Below are 26087 nucleotides of genomic sequence, written 5' to 3'. Positions count from 1 at the left end.
TACTGGACTCATAACCTTATTCTAAGAATCCATGTTATAAGAACAGCAGGTGCTGTGGAAATGTATTGATTTGAGAATGAACAGAGTAAAGAAATGGAGAATAATGCAGGTGTGTTTGCTGCACTACCATAATTGAATTTCAGAAAAGACTAAGTGAAAATTTAAAATGTTCTTTGTCTATTTAATCACACATTTTTTGATGTGAATTTTTGGTTTCTTTGTTCATCGGGAATCAGTAGATATATCTGTACAAACAAATATAGCATCCTCTTCTATAAACTAGGATGTTTTTATCCTGTTTGGCTTCTGAGCTGAATTTCTTCAGAATTTGTTATATAGGGTTATAATTGCAAACATTTATAATTTGCAAACTTTTCCAAGTTTGCCCACATACAGCCTACACTAACCGTAGATATACTGGTAGCAACTTCAACCAGGGATAGATTATCTGATGCTGAAATTGGTGTGAAGTTACCATGATAAAGAAAGGAACGGATGGGCATATTTCTCCTTGGAAGACTTCTGTGTTTCCCATTTGGGCAACTTACTTACTTTGATACTTATCTGAGTGTGCAGTGACCTCTCTTCTTTGAGATTTTTTTTTTTTCTGCAGTGCGATAGAGACAGTCACAAGGATGAGAAGTTTCTTGCGGAAAAGTGGTAAATGATGAAGTCTGGTGAAACCACATGTTGTTCTTCTGGAGTACCAAACTGGCTTACCCATCTTTACCAAGTTGAGGATTAGAACCTAGTTCTCCTTTTATGATTGCTAGAGAATCTTCCTTAAAGTCTTGAGTCTCGGAGGTCTCTTGTATTTCCCTCTAAAGATTCTTATAGATGCACTCTCACTTGAAGTACCATCAGTCAGGTTCAGCAGGAACAATTTGTAGTGAAAATCATAGAGTTAATGGGATCTGTGGATTCAGTGGTTCTTTCAAGGCCATGTGACTGTCAGGTTGTTTTCTGAGTCTGTGGTCAGTAGTTTTCTTGTGATAATTATTGTCTTGCTTTCTCTTGCAAATATATTATTTGAATAAATATCCTGGAATCATAGACTTTTTGGGGGGAGCTGCAGGATTGTGATGTTTTATCCTATCTTTCCCCTTCATTGTGTAAATATGCATGCTGATACCCAAGAAGGCTAACAGATTCTCCAGGTCACATGTCTCCTTTGTTTGTGGCTGAGTCAGGGCTGGAACTCTCAATTCTGACTTACATTAAGAGACTTTCTCTCAATGCCATACTGTGTTACTGAATACTGTGTTAACTTACTGGAGTAGGTTTCTTAGAACCAGAACCATTGGTGATACATTATTTGAATATCGCATTGCATCTGGAGCATAGTTGGAACAAAGTGTATTACCTAAGAAAAACAATGAATGAATTCCCAACTCAGCCTGTTCACTGGGTAACCCACAGCTTAGTCAGCAAGTTGGGAGGCTGAAAGATACAGACCAGAAAGATAACAGAGAAAGGCCTATGGAAATGGCATAATTAGATTGTGTCTCTGTTAAATCTTTTGGTGAATACTTTCCCTGCTGGTAACCTCAGAGCATCGAGAAACTATGAGTCATTTATATCCTTTCCCCTTGCTTTTCAGGAGTAGCTCAGGTCTGAACAGTTCTCAACAATTCAGCTGCCAACCTAAATCTATTAGCCATACTCTCCTAGAAATCACTTTCCAGCCACATGAAATTCTGCTGTCCTCCTACCCCGAGGAGCTCCGACTTGCCGCTATTCTGTAGACCCCTCTTTCCCTGTCCCTGTCCAGTTGCGTGCCTTCAACTCAAACGGCTTACTATTATTATTACTGTTGTTTATTTTGTTTTAATATAAACAGATTATTTGACTATATTCAGTGAGACCTTTTATATATGCTGCTAGACTGATAGGCACACGTGCTCTTTTTTTTCTATTTTAAGTAATTTTTATTTATCAACTTTTCAAAGAATCAACTAGCTTTTTAGATCTCCACTGCTGTACTTTTTTTTTTTTTAACATCTTTATTGGAGTATAATTGCTTTACAATGGTGTGTTAGTCTCTACTTTATAACAAAGTGAATCAGTTATACATATACATATGTTCCCATATCTCTTCCCTCTTGCATCTCCCTCCCTCCCACCCTCCCTATCCCACCCCTTTAGTTGGTCACAAAGCACCGAGCTGATCTCCCTGTGCTATGCGGCTGCTTCCCACTAGCTATCTGTTTTACATTTGGTAGTGTATATATGTCCATGCCACTCTCTCACTTTCTCACAGCTTACCCTTCCCCCTCCGCATATCCTCAAGTCCATTCTCTAGTAGGTCTGTGTTTATTCTCATCTTGCCCCTAGGTTCTTCATGACCGTTGTTTTTTTCTTTTTCTTAGATTCCATATACACGTTAGCATACGGTATTTCGTTTTCTCTTTCTGACTTACTTCACTCTGTATGACAGACTCTAGGTCCATCCACCTCACTACAAATAACTCAATTTCATTTCTTTTTATGGCTGAGTAATATTCCATTGTATATATGTGCCACATCTTCTTTATCCATTCATCTGTCGATAGACACTTAGGCTGCTTCCATGTCCTGGCTATTGTAAATAGAACTGCAATGAACATTTTGGTACATGACTCTTTTTGAATTATAGTTTTCTCAGGGTATATGCCCAGTAGTGGGATTGCTGGGTTGTATGGTAGTTCTATTTTTAGTTTATTAAGGAACCTCCATACTGTTCTCCATAGTGGCTGTATCAATTTACATTCCCACCAACAATGCAAGAGTGTTCCCATTTCTCCACACCCTCTCCACCATTTATTGTTTCTAGATTTTTTGATGATGGCCATTATGGCCAGTGTGAGATGATATCTCATTGTAGTTTAGATTTGCATTTCTCTAATGATTAATGATGTTGAGCATTCTTTCCTGTGTTTGTGGGCAATCTGTATATCTTCTTTGGAGAAATGTCTATTTAGGTCTTCTGCCCATTTTTGGATTGGGTTCTTTGTTTTTTGGATATTGACCTGCATGAGTTGCTTGTAAATTTTGGAGATTAATCCTTTGTCAGTTCTTCATTTGCAAATATTTTGTCCCATTCTGAGGGTTGTCTTTTGGTCTTGTTTATGGTTTCCTTTGCTGTGCAAAAGCTTTGAAGTTTCATTAAGTCCCATTTGTTTATTTTTCTTTTGATTTCCATTTCTCTAGGAGGTGGGCCATGAAGGATCTTGCTGTGATTTATGTCGTAGAGTGTTCTGCCTATGTTTTCCTTTAAGAGATTGAGAGTGTCTGGCCTTACATTTAGGTCTTTAATCCATTTTGAGTTTACTTTTGTGTATGGTGTTAGGAACTGTTCTAATTTCATACTTTTACATGTACCTATCCAGTTTTCCCAGCACCACTTATTGAAGAGGCTGTCTTTTCTCCACTGTATATTCTTGCCTCCTTTATCAAAGGTAAGGTGACCATAGGTGTGTGGGTTTATCTCTGGGCTTTCTGTCCTGTTCCATTGATCTATATTTCTGTTTTTGTGCTAGCACCATACTGTCTTGATTACTGTAGCTTTGTAGTATATTCTGAAGTCAGGGAGCCTGATTCCTCCAGCTCCGTTTTTCGTTCTCAAGATTGCTTTGGCTATTCGGGGTCTTTTGTGTTTCCATACAAATTGTGAAATTTTTTGTTCTAGTTCTGGGAAAATGGTAGTTTGATAGGGATTCCATTAAATCTGTAGATTGGTTTGGGTAGTAGAGTCATTTTCACAATGTTGATTCTTCCAATCCAAGAACATGGTATATCTCTCCATCTATTTGTATCATCTTTAATTTCTTTCATCAGTGTCTTATAATTTTCTGCATACAGGTCTTTTCTCTCTTAGGTAGGTTTATTCCTAGATATTTTATTCCTTTTGGTGCAGTGGTAAATGGGAGTGTTTTCTTAATTTCACTTTCAGATTTTTCATCATTCGTGTATAGGAATGCCAGAGATTTCTGTGCATTAATTTTGTATCCTGCTACTTTACCAAATTCACTGATTAGCTTTAGTAGTTTTCTGGTAGCATCTTTAGGATTCTCTATGTATAGTATCATGTCATCTGCAAACAGTGACAGCTTTACTTCTTCTTTATTTCTTTTTCTTCTCTGATTGTTGTGGCTACAACTTCCAAAACTATGTTGAATAAGAGTGGTGAGAGTGGGCAACCTTGTCTTGTTCCTGATCTTAGTGCAAATGGTTTCAGTTTTTCACCATTGAGGACAATGTTGGCTGTGGGTTTGTCATATATGGCCTTTTTTATGTTGAGGAAAGTTCCCTCTATTCCTACTTTCTGCAGGGTTTTTATTATAAATGGGTGTTGAATTTTGTCAAAAGCTTTTTCTGCGTCTATTGAGATGATCATATGGTTTTTCTCCTTCAATTTGTTAATATGGTGTATCACGTTGATTGATTTGCGTATATTGAAGAATCCTTGCATTCCTGGAATAAACCCCACTTGATCATGGTGTATGATGTTTTTAACGTGCTATTGGTTTCTGTTTGCTAGTATTTTGTTGAGGATTTTGACATCTATATTCATCAGTGATATTGGCCTGTGGTTTGCTTTCTTTGTGACATCTTTGTCTGGTTTTGGTATCAGGGTGATGGTGGCCTTGTAGAATGAGTTTGGGAGTGTTCCTCCCTCTGCTGTATTTTGGAAGAGTTTGAGAAGGATAGGTGTTAGCTCTTCTCTAAATGTTTGATAGAATTTGCCTGTGAAGCCATCTGGTCCTGGGCTTTTGTTTGTTGGAAGATTTTTAATCACAGCTTCAATTTCAGTTCTTGTGATTGGTCTGTTTATATTTTCTATTTCTTCCTGGTTCAGTCTTGGCAGGTTGTGCATTTTTAAGCATTTGTCCATTTCTTCCAGGTTGCCCATTTTATTGGCATAGAGTTGCTTGTAGTAATCTCTCATGATCCTTTGTATTTCTGCAGTGTCAGTTGTTACTTCTCCTTTTTCATTTCTAATTCTATTGATTTGAGTTTTCTCCCTTTTTTTCTTGATCAGTCTGGCTAATGGTTTATCAATTTTGTATATCTTCTCAAAGAACCAGCTTTTAGTTTTATTGATCTTTGCTATTTTTTCCTTCATTTCTTTTTCATTTATTTCTGATCTGATCTTTATGATTTCTTTCCTTCTGCTAACTTTCGGGGTTCTTTTGTTCTTCTTTCTCTAATTGCTTTAGGTGCAAGGTTAGGTTGTTTATTTGAGATGTTTCCTGTTTCTTAAGGTAGGATTGTATTGCTATAAACTTCCCTCTCAGAACTGCTTTTGCTGCATCCCGTAGGTTTTGGGTCGTCGTGTCTCCATTGTCATTTGCTTCTAGGTATTTTTTTATTTCCTCTTTGATTTCTTCAGTGATCACTTGTTTATTAAGTAGTGTATTGTTAGCCTCCATGTGTTTGTATTTTTTACACCTTTTCCTGTAATTGATACCTAGTCTCATAGCGTTGTGTTCAAAAAGATACTTGATACGATTTCAATTTTGTTAAATTTACCAGGGCTTGATTTGTGACCCAGCATATGATCTATCCTGGAGAATGTTCCATGAGCACTTGAGAAGAATGTGTATTCTGTTGTTTTTGGATGGAATGTCCTATAAATATCAATTAAGTCCATCTTGTTTAATGTATCTTTAAAGCTTGTGTTTCCTTATTTATTTTCAGTTTGGATGATCTGTCCATTGGTGAAAATGGGGTGTTAAAGTCCCCTATTATGATTGTGTTACTGTCAATTTCCCCTTTTATGGCTGTTAGTATTTGCATTATGTATTGAGGTGCTCCTATGTTGGGTGCATAAATATTTACAATTGTTATATCTTCTTCTTGGATCGATCCCTTCATCATTATGTAGTGTCCTTCTTTGTCTCTTGTAATATTCTTTATTTTGAAGTCTGTTTTGTCTGATATGAGAATTGCTACTGCAGCTTTCTTTTGATTTCCATTTGCATTCAATATATTTTTCCATCCCTTCACTTTCAGTCTGTATGTGTCCCTAGTGGGTGTGTCCCTGAAGTGGGTCTCTTGTAGACAGCATATATACGGGTCTTGTTTTTGTATCCATTCAGTGAGTCTGTGTCTTTTGGTGGGAGCATTTAATCCATTTACATTTAAGGTAATTATTGATATGTATGTTCCTATTCCCATTTTCTTAATTGTTTTGGGTTTGTTATTGTAGGTCTTTTCCTTCTCTTGTGTTTCCTGCCTAGAAAAGTTCCTTTAGCATTTGTTGTAAAGCTGGTTTGGTGGTGCTGAACTTTCTCAGCTTTTGCTTGTCTGTTAAGGGTTTAATTTCTCCATCAAATCTGAATGAGATCCTTGCTGGGCAGAGTAATGTTGGTTGTAGGTTTTTCTCCTTCATCACTTTAAATAGGTCCTGCCACTCCCTTCTTGCTTGCAGTTTCTGCTGAAAGATCATCTGTTAACCTTATGGGGATTCCATTGTGTGTTATTTGTTGTTTTTCCCTTGCTGCTTCTAATATGTTTTTTTATACTTAATTTTTGACAGTTTGATTAATATGTGTCTTGGCATGTTTCTCCTTGGATTTATCCTGTATGGGACTCTCTGTGCTTCCTGGACTTGATTAACTATTTCCTTTCCCATATTAGGGAAGTTTTCAACTATAATCTCTTCAAATATTTTCTCAGTCCCTTTCTTTTTCTCTTCTTCTTCTGGAACCTCTATAATTCGAATGTTGGTGCATTTAATGTTTTCCCAGAGGTCTCTGAGACTGTCCTCAGTTCTTTTCATTCTTTTTTCTTTATTCTGCTCTGCAGTAGTTATTTCCACTATTTTATCTTCCAGGTCACTTATCCGTTCTTCTGCCTCAGTTATTCTGCTATTGATCCCTTCTAGAGAATTTTCAATTTCATTTATTGTGTTGTTCATCACTGTTTCTTTGCTCTTTAGTTCTAAAAGATCCTTGTTAAACATTTCTTGTATTTTCTCTATTCTATTTCCAAGATTTTGGATCATCTTTACCGTCATTCTGAATTCTTTTTCAGGTAGACTGCCTATTTCCTCTTCATTTATTAGGTCTGGTGGGTTTTTATCTTGCTCCTTCATCTGCTGTGTGTTTTTCTGTCTTCTCATTTTGCTTAACTTACTGTGTTTGGGGTCTCCTTTTCACAGGTTTCAGGTTGTAGTTCCCGTTGTTTTTGGTGTCTGTCCCCAGTGGCTAAGCTTGGTTCAGTGGGTTGTGTAGCCTTCCTGGTGAAGGGGACTAGTGCCTGTGTTCTGGTGGATGAAGCTGGATCTTGTCTTTCTGGTGGGCAGGTCCACATCTGGTGCTGTGTTTTGGGGTGTCTGTGGCCTTATTATGATTTTAGGCAGCCTCCCTGCTATTGGATGGGGCTCTGTTCCTGTCTTGCTAGTTGTTTGGCACTAACCCCTTCAGGCTGTATTCAGGCCGCCAACCCCAGTCCTCTCCCTGTGATCTGACCGAAGCCCGAGCCTCAGCTCCCAGCCCCCGCCCGCGCCAGTGGTGAGCAGACAAGCCTCTCGGGCTGGTGAGTGCTGGTCGGCACCGATCCTCTGTGTGGGAATCTTCCCACTTTGCCCTCTGCACCCCTGTGGCTGCACTCTCCTCCAAGGCTCTGAAGCTCACCCCTCTGCCACCCGCAGTCTCCACCCGCGAAGGGGCTTCCCAGTGTGTGGAAACCTTTGCTCCTTCACAGCTCCCTCCCACTGGTGCGTGTCCCGTCCCTATTCTTTGTCTCTGTTTTTTCTTTTTTCTTTTGCCCTACCCAGGTACGTGGGGGGTTTCTTGCCTTTTGGGAGGTCTGAGGTCTTCTGCCAGCGTTCAGGTGTTCTATAGGAGCAGTTCTACATGTAGGTGTATTTCTGATGTATCTGTGGGGAGGAAGGTGATCTCCACATCTTATTCTTCATCTTGAAGCTGCCCCCCAACACATACTCTTCTGAAAGTTGCTTAGCACTAAATGACTTGGAACATAGAAAATAGTGCATCCAGTACACAGTATATTATCATTTTTTCCCAAGCCCTAAGTAATATGAGAGCACAGAATATGTATCTTTCCCTCAACATTGTCTTCCACATAACCTCGTTCACTAAATAAGATACATGTTTAAAAATTATATAACATTCAAAGAATTAAAGTTATGAATTTTACGTAGTGCTAGACAGTCCTTAAAAAGAACAATCTCTGGCAGATCACAGACTAACAAAGGTAACAGATGTTGGATTGAAACCTGCATAGTCTAGAAGAGGAAAATTAATTTGTGAAACAGTAGCTTTTTTTTCCTCTGTGTATTTTTAATGGCCTTAGCAAAGCAAAATGGAAATATTTGCATTCTCTGCAATCAGTTTACATGCTTAAGCATTTGTTTTTCTCCCCATCCTAAACATAATTGTCTATTCAGTAATAACCCACGTAGTAGGGAGCAGAATCAAGAGATGCTGTGCCTTTGGCATCAGCCGCTGTCAGCGAACACGTTTCTTAGGCTACAGTGCTAATTGGAGTTTCTTTTCTCATTTCATGATACAAACTTGCTGACTATCCTGCTAAGATAAAATAGATATGTTTCCCATCTCGCTGGTGGAATTTCCTCTCCCTCCGCCACTGACTCCAATCTGCCATCTCAGTTCTCCAGAGCTGCTGACACGACAGTCTTCTTTCCATCTTCATTGTATTTTGGAGTATTGTGAAGATAGCCAAGGCAGAGTGAGAGTGGAGATGGTGGAGAATAAAAAGAAATTGTTTAAACCAAGCATTGAGCATGGTACTTTTTTTGTTAATTTTTATCATATGCTTAGAGTTGATGCTGACAAAACCTTGTAGTTTGACAAAGCCGTTGGGTTTAAAGCCATTTACAACAGATTTCATACAAGTTCCTATAGCACCCCCTATTCCAGTATCAGACATTAAGATGGAATATGCATCCAAGATTGGTTTCTAAAGGAAACTGGAAAGGAAGAGTAAGAGGAGACTGCCTCTGCTCAGAGGGATTTTCTGTTTACATGAATTCTGGTCCCATTTCTCATGCTTAGATCTCTAGCATGTCTGATGAGAACTTGCAGAATTAATAGAGGGCTTCCTGCCTCTCGGTCTCTCTTCAATACTTTAGTCAAGGGAATTAATTTTTTAAAGTTGCTTTATTTTTGAGCGGCTTGTGAAAGTCTCCTTATTTCAGTTAAATAGAAGTCGATTTTGTTAGCAAGCTGTGCTATTTCTTTGGGCTACATTTATATACGTGTATCCACTAATGACATAGTGCAGATATTTTTAGCAGTTGACAATCTTTTGCTCCACTTGTCACTTCTGTCTTGGGGCATTTTTGAGAAAGTTTTGCTGGGAGCAACTTGAAAAGGATCGTTTTTCTATATTAAAACTTTTTTAAACAATTTGACTCAATGAAGTTGTGCGCATGAAACTAAAATCAAAGATTTCTTTCAAGAAGAGAGCGTTTTAGTTTTTACATAGAAAAACTTTGTTCTGGAGCAGATATCAAGCAAACAACCCACTTAATCCATCTTCAGCCCTTCTTTGACCACATGCTGTGCTTTTTAACACTTATCTCACAGATAAAGTCCACAGAGTGCAAGAGATGATAGTGAAGATTCAGGGCAGGCTGTAGCACTGAAAAACAAAAGAAAGAAATTTCAGAACACGAGTACTTTTGATTGTGGTCAATAGATCGCTTTGTTCATAAAGCTTTGACAAAATATATACGTAGAGTGGTTGTGTATGTAATATATGCACAGGTCACAAGAGCCCCCTGGAAAGTTCCCCTTGTTGAGAATTTTAGTATTTAACTTAAAATTATGGCTTTTGGACTCTTTCATTTTTTATTTCTAGTGAACACATCAAATAGAAAGCAACTTGTTTAGCTAACACACTGCAGTTCAGACTCTGTCACTTGTGTATTCATTTCCAATAATGTTTGCAATAGCCTTAGTGCTTAAACACCCAACAGAAAATAGAGGTACAGGGAGGTAGAAATTAGCTCAATAAGCTTGGGCCAGAAAGAATTAAATTGACCTTCAACTTCAGATTTCTCTGTCCTTCCTTAAAGTAGGGATATACAGAGGTACTAAGTTGATTTATGTTAAGTTAAAGCCATTTCAGTAAAGCAATGACCTTGTACCAATAAATGTTTAAGTATCTAGTTCTTCAGGGATCAGTGAAAAAATACCATTCTTAAAATAACAGATCTTCTGTGAAAGCTTTTGACTGCCAAAAGGTTGACTCAAGAGTGTGTTTTAAACAGCCTTCCTACATGAAGAAACTAAAACATGGCTGCTATGTGCTTTTACTTTATTTACAGGCTGAAATGGTGCAAAGATGAATGAAAAAAAGAAACACTTGAGAGCAAGATATGTTTCTTTGCTCATAATTTTCACCTCTTATGAGGGCTGGATAGGCGTTAAGGGCATGGGTTCCCATCCCACTTTTCTTCTAAAGTTACCTTGGACCCTGCCCCTCCTGGTGGGACTTCTCTGTACCTCGGTTTTCTTGGCTACAAAATAAAAGCAGAGGACAAAATGATGTTCAAGGTCTTTTTAAGCTTTGAAAATTCTGGATTATATCTCAAAAAGGATTTTTAAATGATCCATAATTCAAGATACATGTACCATAAGATCTTTAATACAGGCAATTTAAAACTATAGAAAAGGAATATAAATTAAAGAGGTGAATAATCTGAGTTTCACATAGTTACTGTAATTAATTATTATAATTCACTCAAAACTTGCTGATATAGAAGGTAAAATAAATATTTCAAAATCCTTCAAATACTTTGACTAAGAAAAAATAGAAATGTGTAGTAAATCTGTTAGAGTATTATTCTCTTCAAAATTCTATATAAGATCCTCAGGCTTCCCTGGTGATGCAGTGGTTAAGAATGCGCCTGCCAATGCAGGGGACACGGGTTTGAGCCCTGGGCCGGGAAGATCCCACATGCCATGGAGCAACTAAGCCCGTGCGCTACAACTACTGAGCCTGCGCTCTAGAGCCTGTGAGCCACAACTACTGAGCCCACATGCCACAACTACTGAAGCCCACGCACCTAGAGCCCGTGCTCCGCAACAAGAGAAGCCACCGCAATGAAAAGCCCGTGCACCACAACAAACAATAAACCCCACTTGCTGCAACTAGAGAAAGCCCACGTGCAACAATGAAGACCCAACACAGCCAAAAATAATAAATAAATAAAATTAATTTATTTAAAAAAATTCTATATAAGATCCTGATTTTCCAAAGGCCACTTGACTGATTTTGTTTTATCCTCTTGTTCTCTAGGGAGTAAATTGATATTGAGTTTTATTTTTAATTTTTTTAATTGAAGTATAGTTGATTTACAGTGTTTCAGGTGTACAGAAAAGTGATTCAGTTATATTTACATATATGTACATACATTTATATATGCTCATTTTCTTTTCCATTATATTTTATTGCAAGTTGTTGAATATAGTTCCCTGTGCTATATCCTTGTTGTTTATCTACTTTATATATAGTAGTCTTTATCTGTTAATTCCAAATTCCAATTTATCCCTACCCCCCTTTCCCCTTTGGTTATAACTTATGGTTATAAGTTTGTTTTCTATGTCTGTAAGTTTTGTAAATAAGTTCATTTATATCATTTTTTTAGATTTTTAGAAGAGTATTAATGCTTTTTTGACTCACCTTGAGAGTAAACCTTCACCTTAGTTAACAAATTAAGGTGGGAGAATTGACACCATAGGATGTAGTCTTTCATAGATGATAAAGGTTATCCTGAATCAGCTGTAGTGGGGATGGTAAACCACTAGTTCAGCAGTTAAGATGCTGTTGTTCTAGAATTTGAGGACTGAATATACTGGTGCTGCTTAAAGCCCAATAGGTCAGAAATTCCATATTTTAGACCTAGTGTTGCCTTTATCCTAGAGGACTTCCCTGAGGTCTCATCTTGAAGTCATCGGTACTTGAGGTATAATATTCATTCTCCATGTTGTTTGTCCTCTGTTATCTACCATTCCATAAAATTGTGTTCTTCCTTTTTGATCTATCCCTGGATCCACTGTTTCACCATCAGCAAAGACAGTATACCCTCAGCATTCACTCCGAGTTTCTGCTACCACCCTGCCAGCATCAAATCCAGGCTCTTCCCCAAAGAAACTACTTCATTCCAACCTTTCTGAGCTCTGCTTATTCTCACTGGGGTAGTGGCTTTTACGCTCTTTTGTGGCTTCTGGATGATGGTTCCTCTTCCTTTTGGTAAACACTCTGCTTTGTTTGAGGCTCACACAAGACCACCCTCTTCACCCATCATCCATTGGCCTTCGGATAATGTGCTCTGTCACTGAAGTTTTGGCATCTGGATAAGTTTCCATTTCTAACAAAGTTCCTGCCAATACTCTAAGTTGTCAACAGTCATTTGTTATATTGAACCATCCTGCCTAAATACCTGGCCTCTCGATGTTTTTACCTCATCATCTGCCATAACTTCCTCTTCAACTTCTTCTCAGCCACTCACTCTCAAACTCAAGATCACACAACCTCAGGAAACTGCTCTCTCCAAAATCATGACGTCAAATTCCTACTCTCATCTTGTAACCTTCTATTTTCCAGGGTGGTTGTTCAGGTAATGATCTTTCTCCAGCCTCTTGGGAATGTCTGGTCCACTGACCCCTCTTTCTTTATCCTGTCCCCTAACTTGGACTTGTCATCCTTTGTGGTTCTTATCTGATTAAATCCCAAACTTAGATGCACTCAACTGGCTGTGTCTCCAGTGTCTCCAGACACTGGCTGTGTCTTTTTTTGTGTCTCCAGATAAACCATAAATAAAATAAATCAGAAGAGGAAAACAGATTGCTGCACTATGATCGCCAACCTCAACTGCATCTCTGGAATTCCTCTAAAATCCGCCTATTTTCACTGGTTAACTTAGTCTCCAATTCGCAATGGCTATTGCAAACAGTCTTCACTCTTCTGAAATTGCTGCTGCCATGCCTCTCCAGACACTCAGCAAATGACATCCGTTTTCACTTAATTTAGAAGGTAGCAGTTATGTGATGGGAACTCCCTTAACCTGCCACCATCAAATTTACAAATCTATCATCAGAACACAGCTGTGTCCTTCCTTCCTATTGCAATAAAAGAGGTGTCTCTCTTCCTCTCAGAGGCTGTTTTCTTTTTCTTCACACCTTGGAATCCACCCTTCCCTGTTCTCTATAATTCTCATTAATGAATATCCCTTTGATCACCTGTTACTTGGCTCTTCTCTCTCTATTGGATCTTTCTCAATAGCATCCATATCTATACAGGAACAATTTTCTCCAGTTAAAAATCAGGCAAAGCAAAACATACATCTCCCTCCATCTCTTTTTCCTCTATTACAGCTCTTTTATAGCATAACTTCTTGAAAGTTAAGAAACTCCTATGCACATCTCAGCCACCTGCCTTCCACCCCCACCAGTTTGCTGTGATATCTCTTGTCAATATCATCAATGGTCTCATGCACTGAATTCATTGCTCAGTTTTTGTTTTTTATTTTACTTAACCTCTCACTAGCATCCAATCACATTATCCATTTCCTCCTTCTTTTCTAGGTTTCTGTAACTCCATACTCTTTTACTGGCTTCTCTACTTCTTCCTATAAATCATGGCATCCCTCCAGGTTAACCCTCAAAACTCTTTTTTTTCTTACCATATACTCTGTTTCTAAACACCTGAATCCATAGTCAGGTTTCAGTGTTGATTTATATGACTCTCCCATTTTTCAGCTCCAGTCCAGCCTTGAGCTCCAAATGTGTATGAGCAACTACTTATTTAATATCTCCTTTTAGACATTTCAGAAGTACCTCGAAACTTGAATTAAAATAGAAATAATTATCCTCCTCCCTCCCCAGCTTTCTCTCAAGTTGTCCTTACTTTATTTTCCCCGCTGGAACCGGCCTAATCTTTAAAAACAAACAAACAAAAACAAATATGATTCTTACTCAAATACTTAAAAATTCTTAAAGACTTTCCAAATATTTAGTTGTAGGACCAACTTTATTTACCAGAGTCTAAAAGTCCCTATAAAATCTAGTTGCCCCTACTTTGCTGTCTTAACTTACTCCCTCACTTTTCATCATTTAATCAGGTGGATCATTTTCCCTCCCTTTGAACAGTCTATGTTTCTTCCTTCATCATAGCTTTTCATGTGCTGAACCATTTGCTTAGAATCCTCTTTCCCTTCTTTCATCCTTTTAATTTCTGCTCAAACTTCAGCAGAAATTTGAGCTCAGCTGAAACTCCCATCCTCCTGAAAGCCTTTCTTGGCCTTTCCATGACCAGATCAGACCGTTTCATTGGCATTTTTGACATATCACAATTTCAACAAAATGATAATTTATGTAATGAATTATTCCATGTCTTTCTTACCTATTAGAATGTCATCTCTACTAGACAAAGGACCATGCCTGCCTTGGTCACCTTTGTATTCCTAACACCTAGCAGACTTTTATTTGTTCCTGATGGATACTCAACAAATATATTTCTAATGGCATGAGTACTTTGGTACCTAACCGAAATCTCTAGACTTTATTAACACGTAGCTTTTTAGTACCCTTTCACTGAAGTGCAAAATTTCTTGATGGGAAAAAAAAATCCATTTTTAATTTAAAACTTTAGTGTGTGATCACAAACATAATAAGACTTAAATGGCTATTTAATTGTTATATGACCCACTTTTTGTTTTCTATAATATTCCTTTGTGTTTTTCTATCACTTTCTACACCAGGCCCAATGCCATGGAAATTAATACCCTGATCTCTTAGAAATATATACCAAGGAAGATAGATAGATTTGAAGGAATTATGTTGTCTCTCTATTCAATGCCATGTTAAATACTTAAAATGAATATGTCTTTTTTTTCTTATAGACTCATAGGCTGACTATATGTTCTTTGTTTTTTGGAGTAGAACAAGCATTCCTAGATTTTAACCCAGTTTAGAATCCTGACTTCTGTATTTACCCATAAATTTAAGTGGGTTACTTAATTCCTCCCATCCTCAGCTTTTACATCTGTGGAATGGCATGAACACCAGTGAGATTAATTAACTGATTGTACTCAAATGTCTTCCATCCCCACCACTCATCCACTACTTTCTTTTCCTTTATTAATATTCATACTCATAATCCTTGAGAGCTCACTTGAAAGTAATTTAATGAATATATTCCTTCAAAATGGTGGAACAGGGACTAATTGAAAAATAGAGGAATATAATGAGAAATTTTTATCTTTACACATCTTGAAATAATATTAAAATTGAAACTGGTGACTACAGTTAAAGTACTATCTCTTTGGGTTAGATATGAAATCTATTGATATACTTCACAGCAAAGGAATCTAACAGACTGATGACAAGTTCAGGCTCTGGAGACAGACAGACAGACCTGGGTTATAAACCATGACATTGGTCCTACTAAACACAAGACCCCGTGTAACCTCAGTTTCTAAAAGTCTCTGTTTCCTCAGCTGAACAATAGAGGTAATGGTAAAATATTCCTCATAAGATGCTGGTAAAGACTAAATGCGATAATGCTAATAATGCATTAAACACTGCGCTTGGCATATAGAAGCCTTCAAGAAATGCCATCAGTAAGTTGAGACAGAGAGAAATATGACTTGTGATATATTTTTGCCTAATGTGAGTTCTTTATTTTACACCAAGTAGATGGTCAGGTGATAAATTTATTAAACTCTAATGATGAACTTACATATAAGATGAAGATCTGGCCTATACTTTCTGATCTCAACAAGTGGCCTCATCTTTGCCCTCCTAATATCTCCAGATAATTGTGACCTTGCCCTTGAGTGGGTGTAGAACCAAGAGAAATGACCTTTCAGATCTTGCCTTTGCCTTGATATCTAATCCTTGAATAGTGCTGTCCTCAAATGATGGTTTTCATTACATTGGAAGATTGGGCCAATCATCATTAGTGCAGACACTTTAGCAATTTTTCATCCCAACACTGCTGTAATGATAGTTTCAGCACAGATGATTCTTCTCCTTAATCATAGTGATTATGAGTCTATTGAATAGAAGCTGTATCCTAGTGAGCATAGAGTAATATTTTTTTTTACTGTTTTTTCTGTTGTTGCTATTGATATTCCTTAAATCCCTATGGTGGGTTGTGTACTTTTTTTTTTGCGGTACGTGGGCCTCTCACTGTTGTGGCCTCTCCCATTGCGGAGCACAGGCTCCGGACGCGCAGGCTCAGTGGCCATGGCTCACGGGCCTAGCTGCTCCGCGGCATGTGGGATCTTCCTGGACCGGGGCACGAACCCGCATCCCCTGCATCAGCAGGACTCTCAACCACTGCGCCACCAGGGAAGCCCGGTTGTGTACTTTTTATGTCCTTGGTGCTCAAGTTTAATTTCCTTGCTTTTCTTCTTTATACTTTAATTAAAAGTTAATTATAAGTTATAAATGTATACCTGATATACATTTGGAACGTTAAACTCTGATTGCTATTTTGTTCACTTAAACCCGTCGAACTTTCCAAGGATTTTAGACCTGTGTCCTTCTTACATATAGGTCTGAATCAAAGTTGGATGCAATGCTGTACCACTTGCCCTGGCCTGGTATGAGCTACTCATGCATTTAATTAATGCCACTAATGAATGGTATTTTTGTTCCAAGAAAGTAAGTAAAATTGTTGCAATGGAGATTTCTGCTATATTTTATGAAATCAAAATAGAATAGTTGTTTCATTCCCTGGTCATCAAAATTGTCCGTGGACCTTTTGTCAACAAAGCAATGGACATTTAATTTCAAGGAAGTGTGAAATCTAAATCCATGATGATAGTGACTGAGACACCAAAGATTAAATTAGCATTTTTGTGATTCCTTCGTTTTGTGGCTCTGTGGTCACATATGCTTCTGGGTCTATCTGGTGAGGCATATTCCACTGAATGACATCCTCTGTCATTCCTTCATCCTGCTAGAGGTCTTCCAAGTCATAGACACAGGACTATACGATCGTGCTCTGATGAAGGCATCCTCCACAGGCTTCCCTGTGAGGTGTGACAGATGCCAAACTGTCTTTTTCTAAGTTTATGTCACAGAGTAGGTGTTTGATAGTCTCTTCCTTCCTTCTGAATACTTGAATATTGAAACAGGCCACTTTGTAGAAATAAAACTAACACTTTCTACTATAAATTTATCTAATATTTATGATGAACACTTTGATTATGGTGAGACCACTTGACCCTTAAGTAATAGTATGTTCTTCAATGTTTTATTGATTTTGGCCCCACCTAAATAGGGTATTTCAAACACAAATATTAAAGTGGAAAACCATAAAAGAAGGCTAACTAATAATAGTAAGAAGCATATTACATTGTGAATTTCCCACTTACTTTTTCAAAGTGTGTTTTTTTTTTTGTTTTTTTTTTTGTTTTTTTTTTTGTGTTACACGGGCCTCTCACTGTTGTGGCCTCTCCCATTGCGGAGCACAGGCTCCGGACGCGCAGGCTCAGCGGCCATGACTCACAGGCCCAGCCGCTCTGCAGCATGTGGGATCTTCCCGGACCGGGGCACGAACCCATGTCCCCTGCATCGGCAGGCAAACTCTCAACCACTGCGCCACCAGGGAAGCCCTCAAAGTGTGTTTTGATTTATTTTGTGCCATGTACTTATATTTTTATCTCAGTCACTTTGATGCAGTTTATCATTGGAGGGTTTTAAATGCTGGGTATTTGCAGAATCCAGTATAGCCAATTATTTTTTAGTTCAGATTGGCAATTTATTAGTCCTGGTTTATGCAGTAATTAAATCAACTAACCAGAAAGATTTAATACAAATAAAGGTACCCATTAGTGTCAAGTTTATATTTCTTTTTTAAACATTTAAAAATGTGATAAAATCGTTATCAATATTAGCACAGGAAAGTTTTCAATAGAAAATGGTAACTAATATACAGTAACACATGAGATTGCTTCAGATATTTCACCATTTTAATATGTTCTCAAGTGAAATATTTGGGGTTACTTGGAGCTTTTTTTTCCCCAATTTTACTGAGATATAATTGACATACATCACTGTATAAATTTAAGGTATACAACACAGTGGTTTGACATATATTGTGAAATGATTACTGCAGTAAGTTTAGTGAGCATCCGTCATCTCAAATACAATAAAAAAAGAAAGCAAAAAAAGAAAAAAATTATTTGTGTTAAGAACTCTTAGGTTTGATTCAAGTTTATATTTCTATTGTCAACTAGAATGTTTTTGTTACATAAAAAACTCTAAAAAACAGGTTCATAAATTCTGTGAGATTGGGTTTCATGAGGTAGCTCTCCAAATATAGGGTAATCAAAGAGGAGGAGAGTATTTGAAACTGACTAGTTTATGTTCATGAGTATCCTTATAAGGCTGCCAGCTACTATTGGAAATACACTTTGTGAGTCCTCCTGATTAATGGCTAAGGTTTTACTAAAGTGAACGATTGTCCCTTATTCCAGAACTACAGTGTCAACAGTAGTGAGTAGATTTGTAAATACTTTCTTCCAGGTAGCCCAAGTCCTTCATCTGTAGCCATTAATTTGGTGACAGCCAATAATTATTTTAAGTGGCCCCTGATACTGAAACTCACAGATGGCTTTCTTCCTGTGTGGTGCAGGGAACACTTCTAAATTTCTGAGAGGTTTCTGTCACTACCCAAAGAATTTCCTGTCAGCAGTGACATTTGGCCTAATCATTTATTCTCTGTTGTAAGGCCTCCCTGCAGTGGCTCTCAGAGTCTGGAAAGCTTGTCTTCAGAGCCACTGCTGTCAACATCTGCTAAGGGTATTTTGCGTGAAGTGTCCCAACTTCTCTTAAAAAATAGGATCCCCTTCATTCTTAGGGCTCCCTGCTGGGTCATTTTCCTGGAAATAATGTCAGACTCTTATGAAATTTCATAAGGGCACAATTCTCAAAATTATTAATGAGGAAACATTTTAAGATATAATTGGAATGACACTGAAAAAGTTTATAAAATGTTACCCAAAAAGTTAAAAAATGAACTCATTTTTATTTCATAAATAATTCAATCATAGTAGGAAAACAGTCAGATGGAATACACCAACATGATGGCAATGATTGGTCTTAGCAGTGGAGTTACAGATTTCTTCTTTGTGCTCTGCATTTTGCAAATATTATAAAACAATTTTTTTGGGAAAAGAAATCTTTAAAATACTAAAATAATGATTATATCCATGAATAATAAACATAATGAAAATTATTACAAAAAAGAATATCTTTCAAATATTTTTACCATATAATTTTAGTGTAATACTAATTTTCTCTATGACATTTACACCACCTACCTATTACTATTCAATATACTTTGAAAATTATATAGGAATACTTTTTACTTCTTCATGACTTCAATTCTTCTCTCTGTGTGTGCGTTTCTTATTTATATCCTTCTCCCTTCCTCTTCCTCCTATATATCTGTATTTTAATATGAAGCTGTAAGAGAATGAATAGAGTGGAGAATTCTACTGGGAAATAGCATATTGACAGAGTTTAATGGTTTTCAAGCCTTTTGGTTTCAGGACTCCTTTACACTCTTCAAAACTATCAAGAATTCCAAAAATTGTATGTTGGTTATACTTATCATAATTTACCAAATTGGAAATTATTTAATTTGTTTAGAATAATAATAAAAGTATTGAAATATTAATCTAAATGATATTTATAAAAAGAATCATATTTTCCAAACAAGCAAACAACTAGTAAGAAGGGTGGAATTGCTCTATATCTTTGAAACTGTCTTTAATGTTTTATCTAATAGAACATAGCTGAATTTTCATATCTGCTTCTGCAGTTGCTATAATACACATTGTGTAGCCTGTAAAAAAAACTACACTGTACCTGTTGAGAATGAGGCCTAAAAAGAAACTTGAAAAAATACCAATAGCATCTTAGTATTATGAAATAGTTTTGACCTTGTAAACTCCTTGACAGCTCTCTGAAACACAGACAACAATCTGAAAATTGCTAGCCTAGGATAGACATATTTTATTTTTGTAGCTGTATAGTATTCCATTTTAATGAATGTACCCTATTTATAAAATTGCTCTGCAGACGTGTATTTGTATCTCTTTGAGGTTTTATTTTCCTTACAAACAATGCAGCAATGAATATCTTTATAAAGATATGGGCTTCCCTGATGGCGCAGTGGTTGAGAGTCTGCCTGCCGATGCAGGGGACACGGGTTCGTGCCCCGGTCTGGGAAGATCCCACATGCCGCGGAGCAGCTGGGCCCGTGAGCCATGGCCGCTGAGCCTGCACATCCGGAGCCTGTGCTCCGCAATGGGAGAGGCCACAACAGTGAGAGGCCCGCGTACCGCAAAAAAAAAAAAAAAAAAAAAAAGGGATGGAAAGATATTTGTCCACATGCATGGGTATATGTAAAGGGTGGATATTTAAAAATGAATTACTGTCTTAAAAGTTATGCATACTTACTTCACTTAGTATGATCATCTCTAGGCCCATCCATGTTGCTGCAAATGGCATTATTTCATTCTTTTTTATGACTGAGTAGTATTCCATTGTATATATGTACCACATCTTCTTTATCCATTCATCTGTCGATGGGCATTTAGGTTGTTTCCATGTCTTTGCTATTGTGAATAGTGCTGCTATGAACATTGGGGTGCACATAAGCCAGACAGAGAAAGACAGATATCATATGATGTTGCTTACATGTGGAAACTGAAAAAATGATACAAATGAACTTATTTACAAAACAGAAATAGACCCACAGACAGAGAAAACAAACTTTTGGTTTCCAAAAGGGAAAGGGGTGAGGAGAGGGATAAATTTGGAGTTTGGGATTAATATATGCACATTGCTAAATATAAAATAGATAACCAACAAGGTCCTACTGTATAGCACAGGGAACTATGCTCAATATCTTATAATAATCTATAAGGGAAAAGAATCTGAAAAAGCATATATATATATATATATATATATATATCTGAATCTGAAAAAGCATCTATCTATATATATATCTATATCTACATATATATAGATACCTCTGAATCACTTTTCTGTACACTGAAACTAACACAACATTGTAAACCAACTACACTTCAATTTTTAAAAAGTTATGCATATTTTAAAGTATGTTGTGTTGACCCTCTAAGGAAAAGGTTTTATAAATATTTAATTCAAGCAAAGCAATATACACTCTTGTTCCCTAGCTCTTTGAAATACTAAGAAAGAATAAATGTTGTAGTTGTATGTCCCATAAATATTTTTCCCAATCAATACATTCACAATTTTTGATAGACTTTCCTCAATCTGATGATTTGGAATTTCAGTACTGTCTAAATTTTATAGACTATGTCCCTCGTCCATGGTTTTTAATATTTTGGGAGCTTCTACAACGATGTTAATCAAACACTCTTTTTCTCCATTTCCATCTACTGGAAATTCCCAATATAATGCATTTAGATATAGAAATCTTTTAAGACTGTGCTGTGGTTTTGATAAACTCATAAGAAAATGATAGTTTCCATAATTGGAATAATGTATCAAAATAGATGAATTCCAAAATTTTAATAATTCCTGAAATTGTCCTGAGGCAAAATCTGTTCTACTTTCATAAGTGTTTCCATTTTCTTGTTAAGAAGAAGAGACACAATCTGAAATCCAGCTCTAATTTTCTCCAAGGCATAAAAGAGAAGGCCTTAGTAATTACTTGTCTTTTTCATCTGACCACATAGTGTCTTCTTTTCTTGTTTTTGCCAATGAATGCAAAAAAGGAAGATTCCCCATAAAAAAAAGTTCTTCTCAAATGGCTGTTCTTAGACCTTCAGTTATACTTTACCTTCAACTCATTCTTTGCAATATTACACATCTTTTCACAGTAAAAGAACGTTCCTCAGTTAAAACTTTTTAAAACATATTATTTTGAATTTGCTGTTTCTTCTGAGCACTACCCATGTTATGTCATTATTGAAAGTATCCTGGGACCAAATCTAGTTAAAAATATATTTTTATCACATTTTGAAGAAACTGAATAAGCAAGTTCTTATTCAGTTATGAAACTTCTTTCAGAAGTTATGAAACTTCTTTTAAGACTTGTCTTGAAGCTTTGTTCACAATATGACTTATTTCTCAATACTCACTCTGGACATTCAGAGGCCATAAGCATTTGAATAGATGACCAGTGTTGCTAATGTGGGCTAACTATTTTAGAGTGTGTCTACCATTTACCAAATCTTATTTGATGTGATTTAATGGCTCAAACAGATATTTGCTGAATGAATGAATAATGATTACTACTACTACCACTACTACTAGTGATATTATTATTACACCAATACTTGAAAATTCTCTACCTCTTTTGCTTTTTCTTTCATTTACTTTCCTCTGAAGTAGGCTGAGTAATAGCACTTCAGAGATATCCATGTCCCAATCTCGAGAATTTATAAACATATTACCTTACCTGGTAAAAGGGACTTTGCAGATGTGATTAAGTTAGTATCTTGGGATAGGGAGATTATCCTAGATTGTTCTGATGGGTCCCATGTAACTGCAAGGGTCCTCATAAGAGAGAGGCAGGAGGATCTGAGGATTAGGAAATGTGAGGGAGGGACCACAAACCAGGGAATACAGACGGCTTCTAGAAGCTGAAAAGGCAAGAAAACAGATGTTCCCCAGAAGCCTCCAGAAGGGACCTAGTTCTGCTAATTTTAGAGTTTTGACTTTCAGAACTGTGAGAGAATAAATTTGTATTTTTAAGCCACTGAGTTTGGGGAAATTTGTTGTAGCAGCAATGGCCATCTAATACACCCCTTTTGCTTCCATTTCTTTCTGTATTTCATGCCATTAGATGTTGCCTCCAGAACCAAACATCTGCAACAGTGCTTAGCACTTAGATTGGTGATATGTGGAGTTCACATTTTAGTTCAACCCTTTTGCCGTAGCAGATATTCTGTTTGTATGAGTGAACTATGCCTTCTATCAGCTTAAAGGCCTTTCGTGTCTTTGTCACATGAATGTAAACACATTCAAATCAAAGTATACTGCCCACTTTTAGAAGAACAAATTGTCCTTTAACTTTGCACCTGCAGAACTTAACCTCATATCTTTATTGGAAAATAACATTAAATTATTTAAAGATACAGGGTCATGAAGATAAGCAATGCAGGACTCCAGTGATTTTTATGTTATCAGCATAGGTGTGATCTTAAAACGTTGAAATTATTGAAACGATATTCATAGGTATATATTTAGTTTATGTGTGTTTATTCCAATAGCCACTGAAGTATATTTCATTGTTCACAATCTATAACCAAAATCCTTTTGCTATAGCATAAACATAATTTGTCAAACCCATGGACATTAACTAGGGTTTTGTTTTATTTCTTCGTTAATGGAAAATGAATTGTATCTGCTTTTATTTATCTTATGCATCTCGGACTATAAAGAGCAAAATGTTAACAATTGGTCTCAGTTAGTCTGCTCACAGAAAGTATAATTGATACCTCTGAGGCGTGGGAAAACTAGCGACCAAAACAATTGGCGGCATTCTTCCTTTGGTTCATATTTAAAATATGTCATTTTACATTTTCTGCTCTTAGTAGTCATTCTGTCTACATCAGGAAGAATGCAAATAGATGTGGTACAAATTCCCTGGTTATATAAATATTGTTCTAACTGTAAAATAACTGACCATTTATACTGATGGGCTAAGAAGGCTCTTTGAATTGCTTTGCTTATAATTGGTTCCCATGGGGACCTGCAAAATCCACAATTTCTGATAAAGTGGAAAGCTGTGGGGGAGTTATAAATTATAATGCAGTTATGACTGGGCTAGCCAGTACAATCTCACAATCTGTTATTAGAGCACAATCTGTTGTGTCTAAGTTTTGTTAGGAAACACTAGAGTCCAGAAATGTCACCATTAACTAATGTGTGATTTGGTCGCATTTCTTGGTAAGAAAATAAGATTTTAGTTGTCCTTTAATCCAAACTTTCCCTAGGAGGTTATGCAATGTAAGCCAATATGATTAATATCACCATTGAATAATTTAAAGTTACTTCCTCTAAAGAGCAGAATCCCACTGTAGGACTGAACACAGTCCTCAGTGGAAGGTTCAGACTTTGGGTTCAGATAGCCTGGCATTTCCATCCACTTACTGATTATATGGTTTTGATGGATTGATTTGTCATTAAGACTTACTTATATAATCCATAAAATGGAGGGAGTCATGTAGTTCATTAAATTGTTTTAGGAATTAAGTGAGATAGTGTATCTAAATTGGTCCAAGTCAGATATAACATAAAGTGGTAATGAATAAGTTCTCAAATATCAGTGGCTTAACTCCTAAAAAAGTGTTATTCCTTATTCATGTTATAAAGTCAGTTGTTGGGGACTCTGCTGCACAGTGACTCAGAAAGCATCGTGAGAGGACGCTGCACCACCAATAGAACCCCTGGCCTCCAAGGTCATGATGACAGGGGATCAGAGACGGGAGGGGCACACAAGCCCTGGAGGCTGTCTCAGAAGGCACACAGGTGTCATTTGTTGGTACATAGGCCAGAGAGACTTGGAAACATAAGGAAGACTGGGAATATGGATATTTACAGGCATGGTCTTTCCCACAGCATCTGAAATGCTTAGCGAGATGCCTGGCACATAATTAGAATAGCTCAATAAATGTTAGTGATTGTCTTTGCTGCCATCATCATCATCATGATTACTTTAGAGGCAGTACGTTTATAGTTAAGAATCCACCACCAACTCTATGACTTCGGGCAAACTTTTAAAACTCTCTGAACCTCCATTTCTTCCATTGTAAAGTTGGTTCACCTCATCAAATTGTTATAGGGACTAAATGAAATAAAGTGCTGCCATGTAGCACTCCCTCCAAAAAGATGGGGGTTTTGTTGTCACTGCACATTTTTACCCTTCATTGGATCTACCAGTTGATTCAAACCATTTAAATGCCTATTTGTGTGTGTTTTTAATGCAATGGTGTTAAGATACCTTGATTCATTTTAGCATTTATATGCTAATAAAATATTGATTTTTCCATTTGTGACAGATATATACAATTATTAATTATACAGTCAGCAGGTGTTTATTAAGCATACACCAAATTCTAGAGTCTAGGGATGAGCAATAAACAAGATAGGCAAGTTCTTTACCTTCGTGGAATTTGGATTCTGGAACAGTGACAAGGGAAACAGGGAATAAACAAGCAATGGTAAATGAACTGTGTAATTTCAGATCATGATAATTCCTATGAATGTACAAAAACAGAAATATTTGGTAAAGACTGGTGAATATTTCATTTTGTAAGATCAGAGATGGCTCTGAAGAAGCAATATTTCAGCTGAGATTCGAATGACACAAAGGTATTTGGTAGAAGAGCCTGCCTGGCAGAATTCCAAGTGCAAAGCACCTTGGCTCATTAAATGTCATTAGAGCAGAGTAAGTGATGGGCAGAGTGGTTAGAAATGAGGTCATAGAGATAAGGAGGGATCTTTGCTATGAAAAGAGTTTGATTTTTATTTTTCTAAATTTGATGAAAAACTATCAGAGGTTTTCAAGCAAGAGAAGGACTCACCTGATTTTTGCTTTATTTCACTGACTGCTTCACAAAAAAACCAGTAATAGAGGCTATTGCAGAATCCCAGAAAGATAGTGGTACTTTTTCTTTAATTGAAGTATAGTTGATTTACAATGTTGTGTTAATTTCTGCTGTACAGCAAAGTGATTCAGTTATACACATTCTTTTTTTATATTCTTTTCCATTATGGTTTATCATAGGATATTGAATATAGCTCTCTCTGCTAGGACCTTGTTGTTTATCCATCCTATATATAACAGCATACATCTGCTAATCCCTGGTACTTTTGAACAAATTAGATGGGTGGGGAGATGGACAAAAGTGGAAAGATTTGGGATGCATTTTGAAAGTAGAGCTAAAGGTTGGTAAAGATGTGGAGGTAAAAAAAGAAAACCTCTTAGATTTATGAACTTAGAAGTTCATAAATGCCCTCCAAGGAAACATCTGATAGAATTTACAAAGATGACTTACTGATGGAGGCAAATACATTTTACTTCAGGGTCAG

The 26087-nt window shown here is 36.8% G+C and overlaps 1 protein-coding gene across 8 annotated transcripts in view; it reads left to right on the top strand.

The window, feature by feature from the left end:
- The window catches only part of RBMS3 (RNA binding motif single stranded interacting protein 3), a 725561-nt gene that overhangs the window by 547490 nt on the left and 151984 nt on the right, over window positions 1-26087 (top strand). The window lies entirely within an intron of this gene.

This window comes from Lagenorhynchus albirostris, chromosome 10, assembly GCF_949774975.1.
Source record: "Lagenorhynchus albirostris chromosome 10, mLagAlb1.1, whole genome shotgun sequence".
In the NCBI taxonomy this organism is placed as follows: Eukaryota; Metazoa; Chordata; class Mammalia; order Artiodactyla; family Delphinidae; genus Lagenorhynchus; species Lagenorhynchus albirostris.
The sequence above is the reverse complement of the archived record's forward strand: the minus strand, read 5'-3'. Positions and strand labels throughout refer to the sequence as shown.